At 40.2% G+C, this 19,649-nt stretch overlaps 1 protein-coding gene across 6 annotated transcripts in view; it reads left to right on the forward strand.

Moving 5' to 3' along the window:
- Positions 1 to 19,649, forward strand: part of LOC135484146 (DNA repair protein RAD51 homolog 2-like) — an 85,949-nt gene that overhangs the window by 39,267 nt on the left and 27,033 nt on the right. For 5 of the 6 annotated variants that reach the window (XM_064765312.1, XM_064765308.1, XM_064765311.1 and 2 more), the window contains 2 exons: positions 12,640 to 12,753; positions 13,860 to 13,969. The gene's annotated coding sequence lies outside the window, so the exon portion shown is untranslated. The remainder of the gene's footprint in view (positions 1 to 12,639; positions 12,754 to 13,859; positions 13,970 to 19,649) is intronic. The other variant, XM_064765313.1, reaches the window with a different exon arrangement.

Below are 19,649 nucleotides of genomic sequence, written 5' to 3' on the forward strand. Positions count from 1 at the left end.
CACTCGGAGAGCTTCAAATAGTTGTCGGTTATTACTGAAATTGTTGTCAGCGTTTTTAATACATTCTTGCTGACCGATGTGGAAACAACTTTCTCGCACTCTGCACGACATTTTTATCAGGCTTGACCAAAATGTTTGGTTGGTGCGTTGTCAGTGGTTGACATTAGAGTCACCAAAATGGGCAATTGGTAAAGGCTCTTTAGAAATATACAAAATTCAGATTGCCTGGCCAATCTCTTTTACTGATCTCGGAGGTATGGGAGCCAAGTTTGAGATTTCAATTGTGCCAAGCCGATGTAACTCAACATCCCACCTTTTGGCCAGAGCAAATACAATGATCCCACATTTGGCTGAGGCTTGCTTCCTATGGGTATGCAAACGCACTCCGTGTACCCTTATCTCTTTTGCCGATCTTCTTCAAAGGGTTCTTGTCAGTGATGCCCCCACCGATGACAGATCACTGTCTGTGGCTATTTGTTCCCAACAAATCTCTTTCATCTTGGACATGGTCATCCCAGGAAATATCCGCATCATTTGGACAAGCTCAATGTCTCTGAACAAATCACAGGTTTCACTCATCAAAGCGATCCTTCACTGCTCTGTTGTTCTGCTGGTCAGAGACAATATGTGGGACATATCATAAAATGCTGTCAATGATATCATTCCTTTTCAGCAAGCTGGGTGACAATGTGTCATTGACAGATTCTTTTGTAAACTTCCTCAGTATTCACTGTCCACTCCTCATTCTTGACCCAGAAGAATGATTACATATCACAAGATATCTTATATGGTTGAAGAAATGCCATTATTGATTTGCAAGTTTCAAAGATGAAATGAGAAACCATTACCGTTGACCGTATCAGCCCGGAAAATTGAATCAGTATTTTCACTGTGTTAGAAAAAAGTCAACCGGTGTCAATAGTGAAACTGGAAACTTCTTTCTCAAACAGATACACCATGTACCTCCAGAAAACAACTTGGTATCTGTAATCAAGAGGTACTTGTTTCTTCTTCTGCTGTTCGAATGCTTGACTTCGATGGAGGGTGGAGCCACTTTGTGCATGGAGAACCTACTTGTCTACATTGATTTTACCTCCTGGTTCTCATATTCTACACTCATCAAGTAAGTGTTCAAACTCTTGAGGACCAGAGTGGATGACAGAGGTCAGCAAATACTTGGACTGCAACAGGCATGACAGGGGAACATTGAAATGCCCAGGGTATAACATTGGATATTGATACTGTTCTCCTATTCTTCTCTTGATCACTTGTCACTGCTGAATCAACACTTTTATAATGAGAACAGAGGACTCGAAAGTTTTTGCAACAGGTTGGACAACATTTTCTGTCTCAACTCTGGACAAGCCTTTGTACGCTTCTCCAGAGAGAGGGTAGTCACAAAGTGGTCGTACCAAGGACAAGAAGGAATTGTCCATTCTCTAATGAAGCTAAGATTTGGTATCTGACATAGTCTTCTCATTCCAACCAGCATTAGATATGACTTGACTCATGCCAATTCAACTATTTTCCATTGTGGTCACCCTAGCTGTCAATTATTCTCCAACACTGAGCTCCGGCTTAAGATTTACCCTTAAAGAGACAGTCCTTTCTCTGGAGAGTGACAACCTGTTTGTCCCGTCACTCTGGACAATCTGTGAGGCATTGGAAATGTCAACACGAAATGCCCAGGGGCTTCTCTCCATCGGCCAGTGTCTCAAGTGTCCCCTTGGTCCTATCTTGGACAACCCTGAAACATTTCATTGTTTGGTTGCTTGAGCTAAACACATCAGAATCTGATATCAGGGAAGCTTATTTGTGGTAGAGTTGTCTTCCTGTGAAGGGATGGCCTTGGAGTGGTTCTGTTTTGTGAACTGTCCTTGAATGAAGATGACATTGCCTATGGGGATTACATAATGTCCCCTCAGTCCCATCCTGGATAACCCTGAGCATTTCAATGTCAGTTGCCTCAGCCAATACTCTGATATCTGTGAGGTATCTTGGTAGAATTGACTCTACTTGAAGGGATGGCCTTGGGAGAATTCTGTGTCCTTGTGAACGTAGAAGACACTGTCTATCAGGAGATTACGTTTGAGTGTAGTCACCCTAGCTGTCTCGAAGTTGAGGCAATCAAACTCGAAACAGAGACATTTATATCCCAGAATCTGTAATCTCTGAGGTTGATAGTTGTAGGTGCCCCCCCCCCTCCCGGATGTGCTTTGGTTTCCTCCTACATCACGAATGTTAGAGCTCTGGCCTAAGTTCCAATCCTTCATGGTTTAGAAAAAAAGCTACCATATGCATTTATTTCAAATTTATCATTCATTTCCGATTTGTCTGACTTCATCTATTAGGACACCTCACCATAAAGGACAACATGATACTATATAGTGTTCTTAATCTAGAGGTTTTCCAATATTTGTTCCTGTCATACTGTTGTGGAGGCAGGTCATAAGGTGAAGGTTATTGGTCAGTCTAGCCGTATTGTCCTCGGTATTTGCTCTCTTATCACTTGATATCAGGCCTTTATCAACAAACAAGGATATCAGAATCCTGCTTTATGAATACCGTCAGATCAATAGGCCTATAGTTAGTTAGATCAGATCAGATTGGATACGTTAACCCCCTGTGGTTGACACCAAAACATTGGTCGCTGAAACCCAATAATGAGTTTTGTTAAGGTATTGGCCTGCATGTTTCAGACGTGGACGAAGTAACAAAGTCAGAGTGTCAACCAATGTTCTTCATCATAATTGTCATCATCATCAGCATCATCAAAGCATCCTGATTCTTTTGTGTCTTTACCGTAAATATGCAATGTCAGAGACCACTGGCCATCATCGGTTCACCACACTGAGACTACCTATGCTGCTAGGTGGCACTGGGCCGACTTGTCACCCCGCTTGTCACTCCATTGGTGCCTTAGCAGTATCTTATGGTAAAAAATATTATTCAGACTACCTAAGGTTTCCTTTTACACCAAGAAGCGTGCAATTACTCCTGCCTGGTGGGCTATCCTATTGTCTGTGTCAGTAAGCAGGGCACCCTAGGTCATCATTAAACTTTATTATCAGGGTTCTCTTATCGATAAGAGGTTTTCTGGATGGAACCCAAATTACACGCTTACGCCAGAGTTGGAATGACATACGCTCTTATTGGCCCAGTGATTCAATTAGAAAAACCATGGGACAGAAATTTGACCACTTTAACCACATACTTCTGTCAGAACCTATAATTGGCATTTTAACCCTTGTCCTTGGACTGCATTATGTCGAAAGCAATCATTTGCGATGTCATGCCCTGTATGTGGTGTCCATCTCTTTGATACCTAAGACAAGAGCGCCTCATATTAGACCTGATTAGACAATAGTGGTTCTAAAGCACTTTAGCATGACTCTGTTCTGTCTATAAAGTACTATAAACCATGTCTTCATAGCACCCAAAGCAACTGTGACTCAAATGAACAGTCATTTACCATGAGGTGTACCAAACCAACAGGTTGTCTTATTAATCATCAAATTTTTGATGGTCGATGCTTCAATAGTTTTATCATCCACCTCATTATCACCCTTTCTGAGTTTCAGTCACAATACAAATACTGGTGTGGTCTTTCCTTATCTTGGGAGATAAAAATCTGGAAGCGTCTCCAGTCATAAAGGAAAGGAGCAAAGACAGTGGGATGGTTCGTGTTGACACTGGTTCAATATGAAAGATTTGATTTGATTGAAATGTCATCGTGAAGGTCGTAACTGCGTAAAGACGCTTGGAAGTTTCTGAAATCTTGTCATAAAGAGAAAAATAAGGTGTCTGGTCTGTTGGTCATTTCCTTAATGGTTCATAATGTAAGAGATTTTGGGCAGTGGAGTAGAAACTGTTTGATCTGATGTAAAATATCTGCAGGTTTTCAGTTTGGTAGATGGTCATTTTCTGGCAAGGTCGTTTATAGTTTGGGGAAATATTTTGATAAAGACCGTCCTCGGTTATGTTCTGGGTCAGTGGTCATTCTAAATGTTATTATACACTTATCTGTTAGAATGCGTGGTCCTTTTGAGGTAAACATTTAACAAAACCACAGATTTGTCTTCCAGCCCCTGTGCTTCAGGATGGATGAACATGTTACTTTGGCTCAGTAGAATGACTTCCAAATGATAAATAATCCATGCTTGATTGGTTCCTTGATAGAATTGAACCAAGTACATAGAATTTCGATTAAGTCTTTGAATAAGATGAATAAAATTGACCCTCTTAGCATTATTCTGTAAAATAAACATTCACACTTCCTTATGATGAGTTATATTTTGGCCATGATTGGAACTAAGTAGAAATCCTTTGTCCGAAAGCTTGGCTGTAAATTGTGTGTTCTAAGCCCGTAGTATCAGGTGATATTTGGTAACTTCTTCAAGCCTATAGACACAGCTCTAGAAGTCCACAATGTCACTGAAGTCACGTTTCTGAAGACTTTACCCAAAAACCCTCTTGCTCATACACATTTATGAGATATTGTAAATAAACGGGATACCCTTTGGTAAATAACCAGGCCTATAATGTATAGTTAAGGCAGAAATTAGGAAAACCTCACGCATTAGGAGCATAGGAGGTCTTAGCAAATATTTTGGCAGGGCTTGCATGAGTAGCTTCATTGAATAGGTGTTTGCACACAACTTGGAGGAGTCTTAACCCCTTTCTGACTAATACATCAAAACGTGAGTGGGACACATTTATAAATAGTTCCTGGAAAGTCAACTTATCCTTTCGAAAATATTGACCTTTTTGTCTACCTTTTCTTCTTTGTGTTATTTTCAGACTCGGTAATGTCCTGGTTGAGGATGTATTGATGATTTAAGGTGGTTAAGGTTTCACTGTGTGCTGACGTATTTGGTTATACCAGCCATACAGAGCTATACCTGCCATACAGAGCTATACCTGCTGGAAGAAGAGTCAATTGATCTTTTGTCTTGCAGAGTATTCCACGTCACACCAATTGCGCACTTGTCAAAAATGTCGATACTGGCTCATGAGGTCTCTGTGCGCACTGGTGAAGTTATCTGTGAGAAAGAGGGTCGCTGTACTGGTTTTTGGCATTGTGTGTACCGGTAACAATTCAATAATTTAGTTTGTAGGTGTAACCTAATTAGAGTCCTGGGCTTTCTGGGCTTTCCTATCTCAAGTGTTTTCTCATTAGAAATAACAAAAGTACAATACATAGTGAGAATGTCATCGTCATTGTCAACCAATATTTGTGACTGCTGAAACTGCGGCACATCAAACAAACTGTGTGTTTCATCAGTTCATATTTTGTGAACAAATCTATCAGATGGTGAGGAGGCCACCTTTGAAAGAGATCAACCCATTTTGGTGGGTCAAACTACTCACTACTCAGAATAGCCATTTGTTCTACCGTGCTTTCATCAAAGATGGATCACTTTCAACTATATCAAATGTTGAAGTACTGTCCCATGGTCATATTTAGTAGGAGGGCAAAAGAGGGGCAACTGCTCCCTCAGACGTCTACATAAAACGTGGTGTTCTGCTTCCTCCAGACCAATTAGGTTGGGTGAATACAGCCCAGATCATATGAGCCAAATTAGAGCACCTGTGCCCTTGACTCGCTTTCGACACCCAAAATTAATATCTGCTATCAAAGTCTAAATCTATCTATAATTTCAAGTGTTCTGATTTCAAAATATCAGTAGGGCAGACGTCACTTGGTTATCTGTCGGCAGACATGAGGTGGTCTCACCAGATCGTGCCTGAGTCGAACGCAAGGTCATTGACGTGGTTTTCATTGATAAGTTTGTCATAGGTTATGAATGGGGTTATTAGCTCTGACATAAGGGACAATCAGGACACTACAGTACTTGTGCATGCCTTTCGAATGGCCACACACTGCTGATGTAAGATAGACAGTATGCTGATAGTGCTGATGACAACATTATCCTTTCACCAGTGGTACAATTAATCTTTTTGTTTGTGTTTTCCCCAAGTGTAGCACTTTTGTCTTTATCATTATCATGTTATTTCTATGGCATGGACCCACCAATGGTTACAATGTTGTAGTTCACATGCCCATTTTCCCATTTCATGTTTGACGATTTCACAACAGACTGCTGTCATTGTCGCACCTGATTCTATTTTTAGCCACTAATTCATCGAGAGATAAAATCAAGTCTTATTGGCGACAATTCCCGCCAATTTTCCTAATCACATGTGTCTCCCGCCCACATTACAATAGCTCCAAAGCGGATACATATTTCATTGTCAAAGTTTATATGATGAATTTCTCGTACTTGGACATTATCGAACCATCTCGTTATTGTTGCAAGAATGAGTACCCGTCAAGACGGGCAGAACTCCTGCCTGACACCGTGGCCAGAGTAGAGGTGCGAACTATTAAACAGGTGGGTATGGGACTTCATGACTCACTCAAGATCTCCCAGCAGTTGAGTGGAGTCATTAAGTGGCGAGGTGATGATTGCAACTGCGTTGTGGGAAACCAGCGCCATAATTAAACAAATGCCTGTATTGTAATGCGCTGTCTGTTTGCCTTCTGCAGGTCTTACCCATATGTCACAGTATTTGACTGTGGGAACATTTTAAGGAGAAGTAATTTCAGTTTAATTGATCCCTATGGTGTTGATTTTATTGATAATAGTAAAATGGCATACAAATCTTTGTTAAGGTCTCATCATTTTTTTCTTATGTTAGTATTGAAAAGAGTATTGGTGGATTCTCACTTTAATATGAAGCCCAGAAAAATGTCATGAAGTATCAAAAGCTTGATATCCAGTAGGTGTCTTCTGGCATCTTCATTTTAGCTTTGCTATCCTAAGACTATAATTTGGTTGTACAATGACAAACTACATTATAATGTAAACTTGCAGCATCTTTCCACTTAAATTTCATGGAAATTAATACCAGATGGAAGAGTTTTCAACTTTTTCTTATATTCCTTACACGAGATGAAAAAATTCAGTAAAATCATAGTGATTATATCTCTTTACCCAAGAATTAAAATCGCTAAGTGTTCTTACATATCATTTTGTGTAGATTTCCCAACAGATAAGGTCAAACTGACTGCAGTTGACTATTGTCAAGTTACAAAGATTGTCAAAGCTTTCTGCTAATAACCCATCTGCTCTAGTTAAACTGTGAAAATCAATAGTTTTCTTGAATGAGGCGACTGGGGGAGCATGAGAAAGTCCTCAGGGTGTTGCAATGGTACAGCATGTGGCAATGAAACACTACACCATCAGAATATAACGGGCCAGAACCTTGGTGGTGACGCCTCATAATGGTATTTAATGAGATATCGTTGAGAAATAGCTGTTCAGTTATTTTATCTCAACCAGTTTGTATTAGAGATTGACCACAATAGTTTGAGGGCCTGATGTCACCTATTTTGACACTCAAGGCTTTGTCATTGCTGCATCTTTGGTATCTGGTACAAGACCCTTTGAGTCTGTATGCAATGGTACTCAGTACAAGACCCTGGAAGTCTGTATGCAATGATACTCAGTACAAGACCCTGGAAGTCTGTATGCAATGATACTCAGTTAAAGACCCTTGGAGTCTGGATGCAATGGTACTCGGTACAAGACCCTGGAAGTCTGTATGCAATGGTACTCAGTACAAGACCCTTTGAGTCTGGATGCAATGGTACTCAGTACAAGACCCTTGGAGTCTTGATGTAGTGGTACTTGGTACAAGACCCTTGGAGTCTTGATGCAGTGGTACTCAGTACAAGACCGAGGCCCTGGGGTTCTTGATGCAATGTCGGGTCATGGAAGGAGCCGACCTCATCATCATATATCAGTGTTATTTCTGGGGGCAGTGAGAATCGATCAGTAATGAGACTTTCTTCGCACTTTTCGAAGGCCATTTAACCTTCATCCCTTCATTATTGTGCAAGTATGGTGGGAAAATAGTAACAGTGGTGTTGATATCACCAGCTGTACCATTGGCATGCTTGGGCTAGTACCGCATTCAATGCCACCGAATTTCATTCCCATGTTTAAGTCAACCATCAGTTATTGCATGGTGTCTATCATAATTGTGCACATACTTCCGCACAAATTAAGGTTAATTACTTGAAACTTACGAAACAGGCCAACAGATCTATTTAGGATACTCTTTAAGAGCCGGAAGCTCTAATTGGGTCTGTGGACATACTTGGGAGTGACGGCATCAATTAGAACTTATTTTTGAATCCTGCTGTTATTTTCATAATGTACGCTGTGATGATTATCAACAAGCCATGTATTGTTCTAATAAACGGATGCACATCTCGAGTGGAGGAGGGTGCCACTTAATCGGCGAGATTTATACGGTCAATTGCATTACACTTCTGGTTCCTGAAGCAACAGTGGCTTTGCCTTGAGCTTCCTGTGCCACCCTTTCCTAGCATCATTTGTGCTCCTTATCATTTCATACCTTATAAGGGTTCTGATAATAAGATTTGTCAGAATTCTGCATCAGATAGAAATGGCTTAGGAACTAGGAGTCTGGCACAGCTTTACCTGCTGTCACATGCCCCCCCCCCCCTCTTCCAGCCCCCCCCCCCTCTTTAGGTACCCTTTCAGAGGGCTGCAGGGAATTGTATGTTGATCATAGTGCTTTTAGTTGACAGCAAAATTATCGAGAAAGGAGATATACATTGTCAATGTTTCAGTTAACTTGACCCACTATCCAAAATCATCCAATTACCAACTCTTTGATCAACCTATTCATAGCACCCATTAAATTAGGCTATTCTCATTCCCAAAAAAGGGTATCCCATTAGCATTGAAGTGCTAATGAAAATGACCCGTGGGGCTTTGCACTCAATTTGAGGCCACCACCAGGATGGAAGGCTTTGTGCCATTCCATCACTGCAGGTCCCCTGTCCTTCACATCTCCCCATGGCTTCCCTTGTATTGTTGCTCTAAGAATGGTGATTACCTCCAGCCACTGGTAGCGTTATGTAAGGCATTGTAAGCCGGACACCTGACTCTCCTTTGGACTCTTTTGGTGGCAGCCTTAGCAGTGGGATAACCAACCTTTCCAACCACAAAACTTTGATTGGTATTTTCACCATTGTATTTTTGCAGACCATTGGCTTCCTTTCACAACTTGTGGTAATTCTACCTTTATTCATTGTGCTGCCTTAATTGGGATATAAAGGTTTCATGTTGGACTTGAGATTTTGTGGTTTTGAAGAACTACCATCAAAGAATTTTGTTAAATGAAGCATAGTATGTGTTGGTATTTTTAAGTTTGATGGGTTTACTATATCCAGGTGCTATATCTGATGATTTAGGGAATGGATATGTGTTACAGGCTTGCAATGGATCCAAACAATTGCATCAGTCTATTGAACTATTTGACAACGACCCGACCCCCCCCCCCCCCCCAGTGGTAGCGATAGTTGGCCTAGTGGAGGTCAGACTTGCTTCCTATGCATGGGGCTTCGAAAACCCTTATCAACTTACCACAATTGTGGAGTTTTATCGTGGATGAAATCTTGGTTTCTTTTCAAACCCTTTATAGCCCTAAGTGGAAGCAGCCAGCCATTTAGGTCCCTAATAGTGGTTGTGGAGTAACGTTATGCAATCATCAAGCACTGTGTTCATCATGCAATATTAGATGAAATTGTCAAACCAAATGGCCTTCCTGTTAAGAAGTTTGTGCCATATTTGGCCACCCTGTCTTCCTTGCCATTCTATGGGGTGTTGACAGCCATAAACACTTTGGTGTTACCTCTTTTATGTCCTGTATTCAGTTACTCAGAGGTTGGGCATCTTTTGGCTTGCCTCTCTCCCCTTGCACATACACACTGATCACTCTCACCCAGAAGTATAAACAGTATCTTCTTTGGGAGGCCTGCAGTCACTTGGGCTGTGGCCATTGACCTATGTCTTCTTGGTTTCACTGGTCTTGCAAGAAGGTTCCCTCAGACCAATTGTTCTTTACTGCCAGTCATAAAATAAGAATATCTTAAGGCTTATTTTGTTTTTGCTTTCTTCCTCTCTTCACTTGTTTTCTCGTATTGTTAAACCTCTAGGTGATCCCATGTGTAACCATTAAGCTTGTTAGGTTGTTATACCAAACCACTTGCTTCATTTGGCATTTAGTATTAAACTTGAAAGTCGTAATCTTATTTTCATGAACTGCTTGGAACCTTGAGTAAAACGCTTCCATCAAATGCTAATGTTAGCATAAGAGACTAACAATATCAGTTCATGACAGCACTCTCTGACTCATACATGTCGTATAAAGTTCTTGTGAGGAGGGTCCACATTCTCTCCAAAGTTCATGACACAATGTATCAATTGTCTGAATGGCTTTATGGACTTGTTTGCCAAGGCATGAAAATGCACTCGAGTTAAGGGCCTTTGGGTTTTCCGCCTGATGTTATTAACAGTTAAAGTGGCTCCTTACATGTCTGTCTGTGGGACATGACATGACTGAAATACTAAATGCACTGGTGCTGGTAGGCTCCTCTTTATGGATGGCCAAGAGTAACACGTTCACTTATCTACTGCAGGAATGTTGTCTTTCTCAAGAGAAATTAAGACATTTATCAAAAAAATTACACAAAATTGGGGGCGTTTTTGTTTGATACTCCATATTTTGGTTGCATCCCCTAATACGGTTTCATGTTAATCACCAAGTCACCCTGTCCATCTTCAAGGAGGAGAGTCCATCACCAGCTTTTCATTTCTCCCTTTAACTCTTTACATACGCTAGCCGCCGCTGGTCGGCGCAAAGAACTTACGCTGTTCTCCCAGGAGCCGCCATTACTCGGCTCCATTCAAACAGTGCGAAACTCCGGCAAGCCGACTACAAGCTACTCCAACTTTAATGTATCGTAATTTCTTATTGGCTGGCTCCATGGTGACCCTATTTGAATGGCCAATAAGAGATAAGCTTCTATTTTCTATTCAGGTCACTCCGTTCTAATTTAGTATTCATGAGGCATGAATAATAACGATGTATTGGCGGGATTCCCCAGGAAGTTGACCTCGTCGGCCATTTTTAAACGTTTCTTTAATCTTTTTTTTGATTGACGTGCCGCATTGTTCGGGACCAGCTGGGTTTATTTATGATAGATTTATTTGATTCGAGCTCCGGATCAGAATTTGAAGGTTTTGCAGATTCAGATATCAATGTTTCGGTAGGAAGTGATGATAGTGACTGGGACTTAGATTTTTATTATAAACATTTTGTGTTTACGGCGATTTGTAGAAATTTTTTTCTCTCCAAGTTTGCAGGCCTTGTTCTCGGTTACTTTTCGTTAGAATTCAAAATAAATTACATGAGTTTATGCGGAATTTAATTCTTAGTTACTCCCCAAAATTTTAGTCCTGTACTATGAACAGCAATGGAGATAATATCACTTATGTAAACACTACCTGAAATACGGCCGCGTCAGTGATGCGCTCCCGGGAAACTATATCAGAATAATGACGCTGTGTATTCAGGACTTTGACGCTATGACGCACGCGGGTCTAGCGTATGTAAAGAGTTAATGAAGTCCTTTGCTTTCCTTACGAATAGTGGCTGAAGCTATTTCATTCACTGTCTCAAATTTAGTCCTTCCCAGGTTAAAACTCAAGGAATTTCTCGAATCATCAGATAGATCTACTGTACGGATATGCTGGACACATCCAGCCTGAGATATTTGAAGAAAACCAACTGCTTAGACAGCTGAGACTGTGATAGATATATTTTGAGGGTTTATTCCTTGATGAGAGCCTTTCATCACCAGTCCTTGAACCCTATTCCATAATTCGACCAAGAAAAGCTCTACTTTCCCAATAACACAGTGTAATATATCATCGTTTTGGCTATTCTGCAAATGTTTTCACAAAAAAATGTCCTAAAAGCATTTCAAGTTGTGCAAATAAGAACTTGGAAGTCTTGCCTGGGTTTGTGTTTAGACAGCACTTACGGCAAAACCAAACTAGAGTTCGAGGGCAAGTCCAACAGAGAAGATAAACAAACCCAATGGTTGTCTGCTTCTCGATCAAATCGTTTGCTACACTTGTCAATGAAAAAATGAATGGAATATTTCCTCTCTGGTCCAAACAACTTGAATTTCATTGCGTCATGAAAAACCAACATCATGGCGATGTGGACAATTTGAATGCCTTTACTGTCCTGTGAAAGAATTTGTGTCTGTAGGCGCTAGATATTTTCATGGGGTTTCCCCAAATAGTTTCTGTCGTTTTGTTATTTTTTTGCGTTAATTGAAAGGATCTCCATGCAAAGATTTGTCTGCTGGAGATTTGTTTAGTAGCATCATCAACAGGTGGTTGTGGTAGTTGTGTGTGGCATTTTAAAAATCATCCTGAACAAACTGGGGAAAAGCACATATTATCGTGAACAGTTTAATAAATCATTCCTCTTTGTTAAAGGAGAACAAACACTTCAACCTTGTATTATGCTTCAAGATTATGAAATACATGTATCATACAATAAGACCAAGCTTCTCCAAAAAAAGCCTTTATTCTGAAGTTGTTTACAGTTTAATACCATATTTAGTCTTTTAGGCACTGCATTAGCCACTGGAAGCCTTCCTGGAACCATTCTGACCAACTTGATCTAATCCTCTAGTTAACCATTGATCTCAACTAATCAATTGTTTGCCTTCTTCTGATCCAGACTTCCTCCAAAGAAAAACTCGAAAGACCAATATTTTGGTGACAAAAGGTGAAGTCTAGACAAAAAGCCTATGTGTGGTGTGAGCTGATCCCATGTGATGTCACCTAAGATCTTGTAAGTATGTTAGCCAAATCTCTGGAAATTTTAATCCTTCATGTTTCAAACATGATAAAGAGACCAATTAGGATAGGGTATGTGGGGCTGTCTCCCACTGTTTTTCCAGGCGATAAATTGTGCGTCACTGTTTAATGCTTGATCAGGCGGTTCACTGGTCAGTTTGAAGAAAATTGTCGTTAGGATTCAACCTGCCAAAAAGTGTCAAATTGATAATGGTTTGTTCAGTCAGTGTCTTTGTGGCCTGATTCTGGAACAGGATGAGACATCGGAGACAAACTTTTCCATCTCTTGCACAACCTGTCCTTGGTTGTGACCCTCCTCCAGAAAGACACCCCGTGGAATGGATTGCTAGCGAGGAAGAGGGTTCATTTAGAGATGCAGATTGGTTTTGTCCTCGCATCAATTCCTGATAGTTTGAACCAGTGGGTTAATTATCACCAGTATATGCCTTCTACACACAGCATAGGCCTATGATATGACCATAGACATATAATACAAGTATGTTTACCATGTATCTCATAAGTTTATAGTTGAACCAATTAATGTGAGATTTCTGGGTCAGCGAGGAAAATTTTTGTAATAACAATCATGATTTTCAGTCAAATTGCAAGTCGGACTCAGTGTTTTTCGGATAGGTAGCAGTGTGGGCAGAGTGAACTCAGATGAATGCCTTAAATCTAAAGACCTCATCACCACTACCACAATGTCAGAATGAAATGATATATAACCCTTAAACACCAAACATATGTGAGCGGATATGACTTATCTTTTGAATGTGTCATTACCTCACTTCGCGAAAAGAACAAAACTTTCTCTGTCCTGCATCTTGGATGCTTCCTGCTTCCTGAAAGAAGATGTCATATGCTCAAAACAGGGACTGTGAATCGCACCCACAACACAGAGATGGCAGGTGCTAAACTGTGCCATTTTGACAGCGACAACAATGTCATGTTGGCATTTGCTAAAGAAGCAGAATGGAATTGACTGTCGATTGTTTCAAAGAAATATACAATTTCTTGTTACCTATTACCGGTAGTGTGTCAAACTCACTGAATATATTGATGAATTGAAAATAGATCTCTGACATTTCTATTTAATTTCAGTATGGAAGGAATTCCAGTGGCTTTGATTACACCTGATTGTGTGATGAAGTCTTGACCAAGCCATGACCAGGGAATGAGGCAATCCACCTGTTGGGAGCCCCTGAATGAAGGTGGGTGATACTGGAAGAGACAGTCTTGTAGTCAAGCTATCGCAGTGTACTGAAGGAGTGTTGCTAATATGCAAGTTGCAAGTTGCAAGTAGGAAATGCAAGTTGCAAGTAGGAAATGCAAGTTGCAAGTTGGAAATGCAAGTTGCAAGTTCGAAATGCAAGTTGCAAGTAGGAAATGCAAGTTGCAAGTTGCGCAAGTTACAAATATATTTTCATCAAAATTACAAGGATCCTTTCACAAAGTTCAACCAGCTAAAGCCCACAACAAATAAAGGTTTGTTTTTTTATGTAAACAGTTTCTCAACCAAGTGATGAAGAACCTTGTCAATGAACAACATTCTAATTGTTTATATCGGCCAGTGGGTTATTTTGATCTTGGCAATTAAATGCTTACATTATGTAACCATACTGTGGTATCCATTCTAGAATTAAACCCTTGTATAAACAGATCTGAATTTCTTAGTACCTTGGGGATGGGGGTCAAATGGATATTTGGGTCATTTCTATGAGAATATATTTGTAACTTGCGCAACTTGCAACTTGCATTTTCAACTTGCAACTTGCATTTTTAACTTGCAAATTGCATTTTTAACTTGCAACTTGCAACTTGCAGAAAAGAAACCCTCGTACTGAAGAGGGCATTCATCAGTACCGTTATTGGAGGAATGCAGGTGTGTGTGCATGGGCTGTCGCCAATGCGAGGTCTATTAAGATCTTAGCAATTTAGCTCAACCTGCAATACGACCTGCACTAACCAAATCACTTTTACATGGACAAATGCCCTGATAATTCTCTTCTTTAACCAGATCTGTTTGCTCCATCTGAAGTTGCTCTGTGGCACCAGCCAAATGAAAAGGGACCTGTCTTCTCGCTTCAGCTGAGCAACCTGCCCAAAAACTTACCCAATATCAGTTCTTTACACCTTCTGATAATGAAAAACTCATCATATTTTAAAACTAACTTTAGGATATTGCCTTCCTTTCTCATCCTCATTACCACGGAAACGCCGAGGTTCAAGAGGACACTTCCTTGGCTTCCTTAGCAATGCGGTTACCAAGCGTCTATTGCCGTTGCCAGTATCTTGAAAATAGTCTTAAAGATAAATTTCTGAATTCTCAGAGATGGGATGTGATGATGCCGCTAGGCTCAACAATCACACAAAAGACATTGGACATAATGGAGCCTGCCTTTAATTGAAACGCATTTGCTTTGCATCCTGCCAGGTTCCTGTTGTGGAAGTGAGCTTGATTCAGAGGTCAAGTGTGGAAGTGAATCGAAAGTGAAACTTTCTCCATAGTTCCTGCATCCCCCTCAGCAGTCAACAGATTTGAGATCTCCAATCTCAAGGTCAAAAGCTGTTTTCCTAGCACTTAATTCCTTTTTGCCCTTTTTCACGACGAGTGCCCTTCGGGTTAGATTTAAACCTGTCCACCAAAGTACGTGTTATTTGCAGCAAAGAAGAATGGTTTGATTGGCAAAGCATTCTATCCCTTGTTGTGTTATAGCTGAGCCTTCATCTGAAAATATTTTCGTTCCATCTGTAGTCTATTTGAATGATCGGTTCAGATATTTGATACCAAAGTGTCCGATGCCTGCCCCCTCACTCCCCTCGCAAAGTGGTTTAAAATAATAAGATTGAACTTTAGTGACCACTACTGCACATTAAGTTAGATCATGTTATGCTTTTTGAATAAGGTAGATTCAATCGGTCATTTTATTAAGCCTACTTGTATTAAAGTTTTATCTGTGGTCTATCTACTATTGCCACTTTTGGTGTAGACTGATAGCACAAATCTGTCTTGTTGGGTAATTTTTTAATTTTGGGTTGATTGCAACATTTCAAATTGAGCCAGGTTGTACTAATTATTACGTCGCCGACAGCTTTGTGGGGATTCTGAGCATGGCAGAGTGGCATTGCGTTGGGAATGGTCCAATGAATGGGGCAGGTTTGTCAGTCATGGCGCCATCATATCCAAATACGGGACTAAAACCCAGTTTACCACACTAAAAATGTGACTGTACACAGGCAGAAGCCCATTAGCTGGTCACAGTCAGCTCAGATGAAATGAGTTATGAATGGCATGGTTATAATAACGTTGTTGTTGATCTAAAACTGGGCTAATTTGCTTTGATCTGTGCTGTACACTCATCAGGTCTCTCATCATCTGATATTAGTGCAGTAATTCTCGGCCAGATTTAGCCCGCTTAATCGTTTTCGGTTAAGGCACAAGGTCGATAGATGCTTTGATTTGCATGGAGCCTTCGCCATGGAGCAGGGTATGCAATGCCTGATTGCGACCTTGACTTAAATTGTTTTGATGTGATATCTACTGCCTTTTCCTTGGATTATCTAAAGACAGTGATATGATGATCCAATCCCTCTTTTCCATGCATATGATGGTGGTCCTTTTTTGCTGTCGCAGTATACCTTTACTACTCAGCTCAGTTGCTGCTTTTCAAAACCCAGGTGCTTCAATCTCCCAGTGCTGCTGTAGAGAACTACATTTACAATGGAGACGATTTTCGTTAGGTGCTTTGTCAGAGACCTTGGTCAGTATAAAGCTCCATATAAAAATGGCTAAAATATGATTGATAACTTGTGAGAGTTTCTGTAACCATCAATTGTTCTATTCTGGAGATTGCTACTCCGACTCACTGGATAAGTGTGTGCCCATTTAGCCTCCAATTAGATTTAAGGTTTACTTTACAGTAGCGCAGTGGTTTCAACATTCAGTAGGGTGATGTCCTTGTAAAGACCCAAAGGATGAAGTGATATGTTAGGAAACGACCTGCAGGCCACGATTACAGCCGGCCACCAATATGTTTTTAATATCGGTCTATCCGATATACCAAGGAATGGGGCCCATTATTACATCAGTTAATAATCACTGTAGTTCTGTCTGTAGTTTGCCTAGTGATTAAGGCTAATTGTCTCCTGCCCCAATATATAGCGCTATGCAGGAAGTGGCTGTTCGATGTTGAGAAAAAATATCGTCAAATAATAGCGGCAATTTTGAAGCAGTTATGCTGGACGAGTGCTAGTTACAACAATGTTGATAACCACCATACATCGCTTAAATTTGATGATAAAAGAGTTATAAAATGTATTTCTGACGTTGTAAACTCTGAATAGGGCTGATATAAAGTTCTAATTTGTAAACAATTTGGAACTCCTGATGGAATTCTCCAGGACTCTAGTCATTTTCTCCTCAGTTGAAAAATATGCTAACAGTTCTAACCTTGTCTTATAAATAGCCCCGATTGTTGACATCTAATGTATTTGGTAGGAGTATTGCATAGCTTGGGAAACGCCACATATATCATGATGATTTCTCTGAAATTAACAAAACTCATGAAATGAAGCACCCTTGATCCGCGTTGATCATAGTCCGAATTCGTTCCACGGGGTCAATAAGTACACATTCTCAGAATTGAAGGACCCGTTGTTCCTGAAACTGCCGATGCTTAATTGAATATGAATGTATGAAGTGTTAGTATATGACCCTTATAGTTGATGTTGATGTATGATTTATTCGATTATTATTCTCTAGGAGTTAAAAAAGTACCGAAGGTAGGGATCGCATCATAGTGATTATTTATCAAATGTCGATTTCTAAGGAAAAAGGTTGGTTTCGATCGCTTAACCAAAACAACTTTTGAATCAAAACAACTTTTTTATGAAAAGTCCTTCACATGTGTTAGGTCATGTTAAAATGCAATTGTTGATATCATTGACAAATTACCATTTTTAAATTACTTTCTAAATACAGGTTATAGAGGTGGTTTTATGCTATACACCTGTGATTGAATTTGCATCGATGATACTTTCCTTATTTAGATGCAAATTCACCAATATCAAGTTTTACATTATTGAATTGAATTTCATTAGCCCACAATTCTAAATAAGATGTGTCCCAGTTGGCATGGTGCCAGAGGTTTTGTTTTGGTCTTGTTGGTGTGTATCACTGCCGATTCATGTCGTTGTGACAGACTATGCTCTGAAATCGCATAGTCCCTTTAACGAGCTCTATACGACTGCCCAAGGTGGGGATTAGACTTCTTGATGTGAGATGTAGCTTTTGGGTCCTTAAATGATTGTATGGAATGTTGAAATTGATAGTCAGCATGTCCTTATTCGTCGTTAAATATGCTGTGCATGGAATCTGGGAAAGTTTCTTCTTGATTCTGTGTCGAACCAGATCAAAGCCATTAATTTCAAGACATTGCTGGGTAGCCCCTTGTCAAACTCAACTGTAGTAAGCTTTTAAAAAATGACTTATCTCTGAAAAGTTGGCCCAGATCCAGGATATCACCATGATCGTTGACAATAATGTGTCTCTTTACTATTAAAAGAGGCTCCTTTTATTTATGTAACCACCTGTTGGGAGTGGTGATTTGCATCTCATGAATGGCATGAATAAAACAAATATCATTGCCAGCATGTGTTTATTTCACCAGTAGGTCCTTCATGCTGTTTGTTTATCATTTCTTTATATGCAGCATCCCAGGAAACTACCTCCAGCGGACCATCCTGAAGAATTGCTGCTTCAGTCTACAGCCCCCCCCCCCATCAACTCTGGTGATGACTACATGGTAAAAAAAATCCAAGTATGATATATGAATCCATGAGTATGTAGAGATAGAGAATCAATTTTATTGTACATGTACATTAGTGGTGCTGCCATGACATCACCGTCTGAGCTTGCAACTAATTGCATCGGCCTATGATGGGCCTATGTCTATGACTGTACAATGAACAGGCTTAGCCTTGGAAATTGCTTGCGGAAGTCTACGAGATTGCGGTCTCGGGATGTGGCGATTTATGATGCATCCTGATCGAAGGTTATCTCAAGTACGCCGATGGTTTATGTCATCAAAAGATATATCGTTCAAAGGATATCAAACTTTCTATGAAATCGAAAAAGATAATTTTCTTCAGGATGTTGAACTCTCCTTATACTTTTATTATACAAAGAATACTATCAATTGCAACTTCTTTTTGGATTATTTATTGACTGATAATGAAAGAAATATTCTAAGAAGGTTCTTGATCCAATTTGGCAATGAATTCTGTCAGCGGCCACTGACCCATCCTTCAGAAAATACTATATAACAATTTTTGGCACGCTAAGTTCAGGCCACTGGCCTCAAAGTTATGATAATTATATTGAAGGGAGGTCAGGGCAATACCAGATTCCCTGAACTATTAATATGTACTAAAGTATTGGATTTATGATGATAAGAAATAGGTATTTTGAACGTGGGCAAGGTTGTTCTGGGACCTTCCCAGCAATGAACCTGAAGGACAACATGCAGCATCTTATACATGCTTCCTGAAATTGGTGGCTTGCATTGGAACTAACTTTTTCCCCCTTGTCCGTCAATAAAGGCATTCAAGTGTGTTGGTCAACCATGACTATCTCCTTTGTCCCTCCACCATAAGGCCTAGTTTCCCCTTATGACATCACTATTTCGGACACTCAGCACCCCATTTTTGGTAAGGTGTATAGCAGTGTTGGAGACAGGCTGACAACATTCCCACCTGGATGCATAGGCCTTTCACTCAGTATTAGGCCTACTTGCCAGAACGAGTGTAAATAACATGCAAGTTGAGGTGATTGTGTTTTGATGACCCTGTTATATTCAAGGATGCTCATACTTGGTCGGAAACAGCTGGTTT

Source organism: Lineus longissimus, chromosome 3 (genome assembly GCF_910592395.1).
Source record: "Lineus longissimus chromosome 3, tnLinLong1.2, whole genome shotgun sequence".
Taxonomy (NCBI): domain Eukaryota; kingdom Metazoa; phylum Nemertea; class Pilidiophora; order Heteronemertea; family Lineidae; genus Lineus; species Lineus longissimus.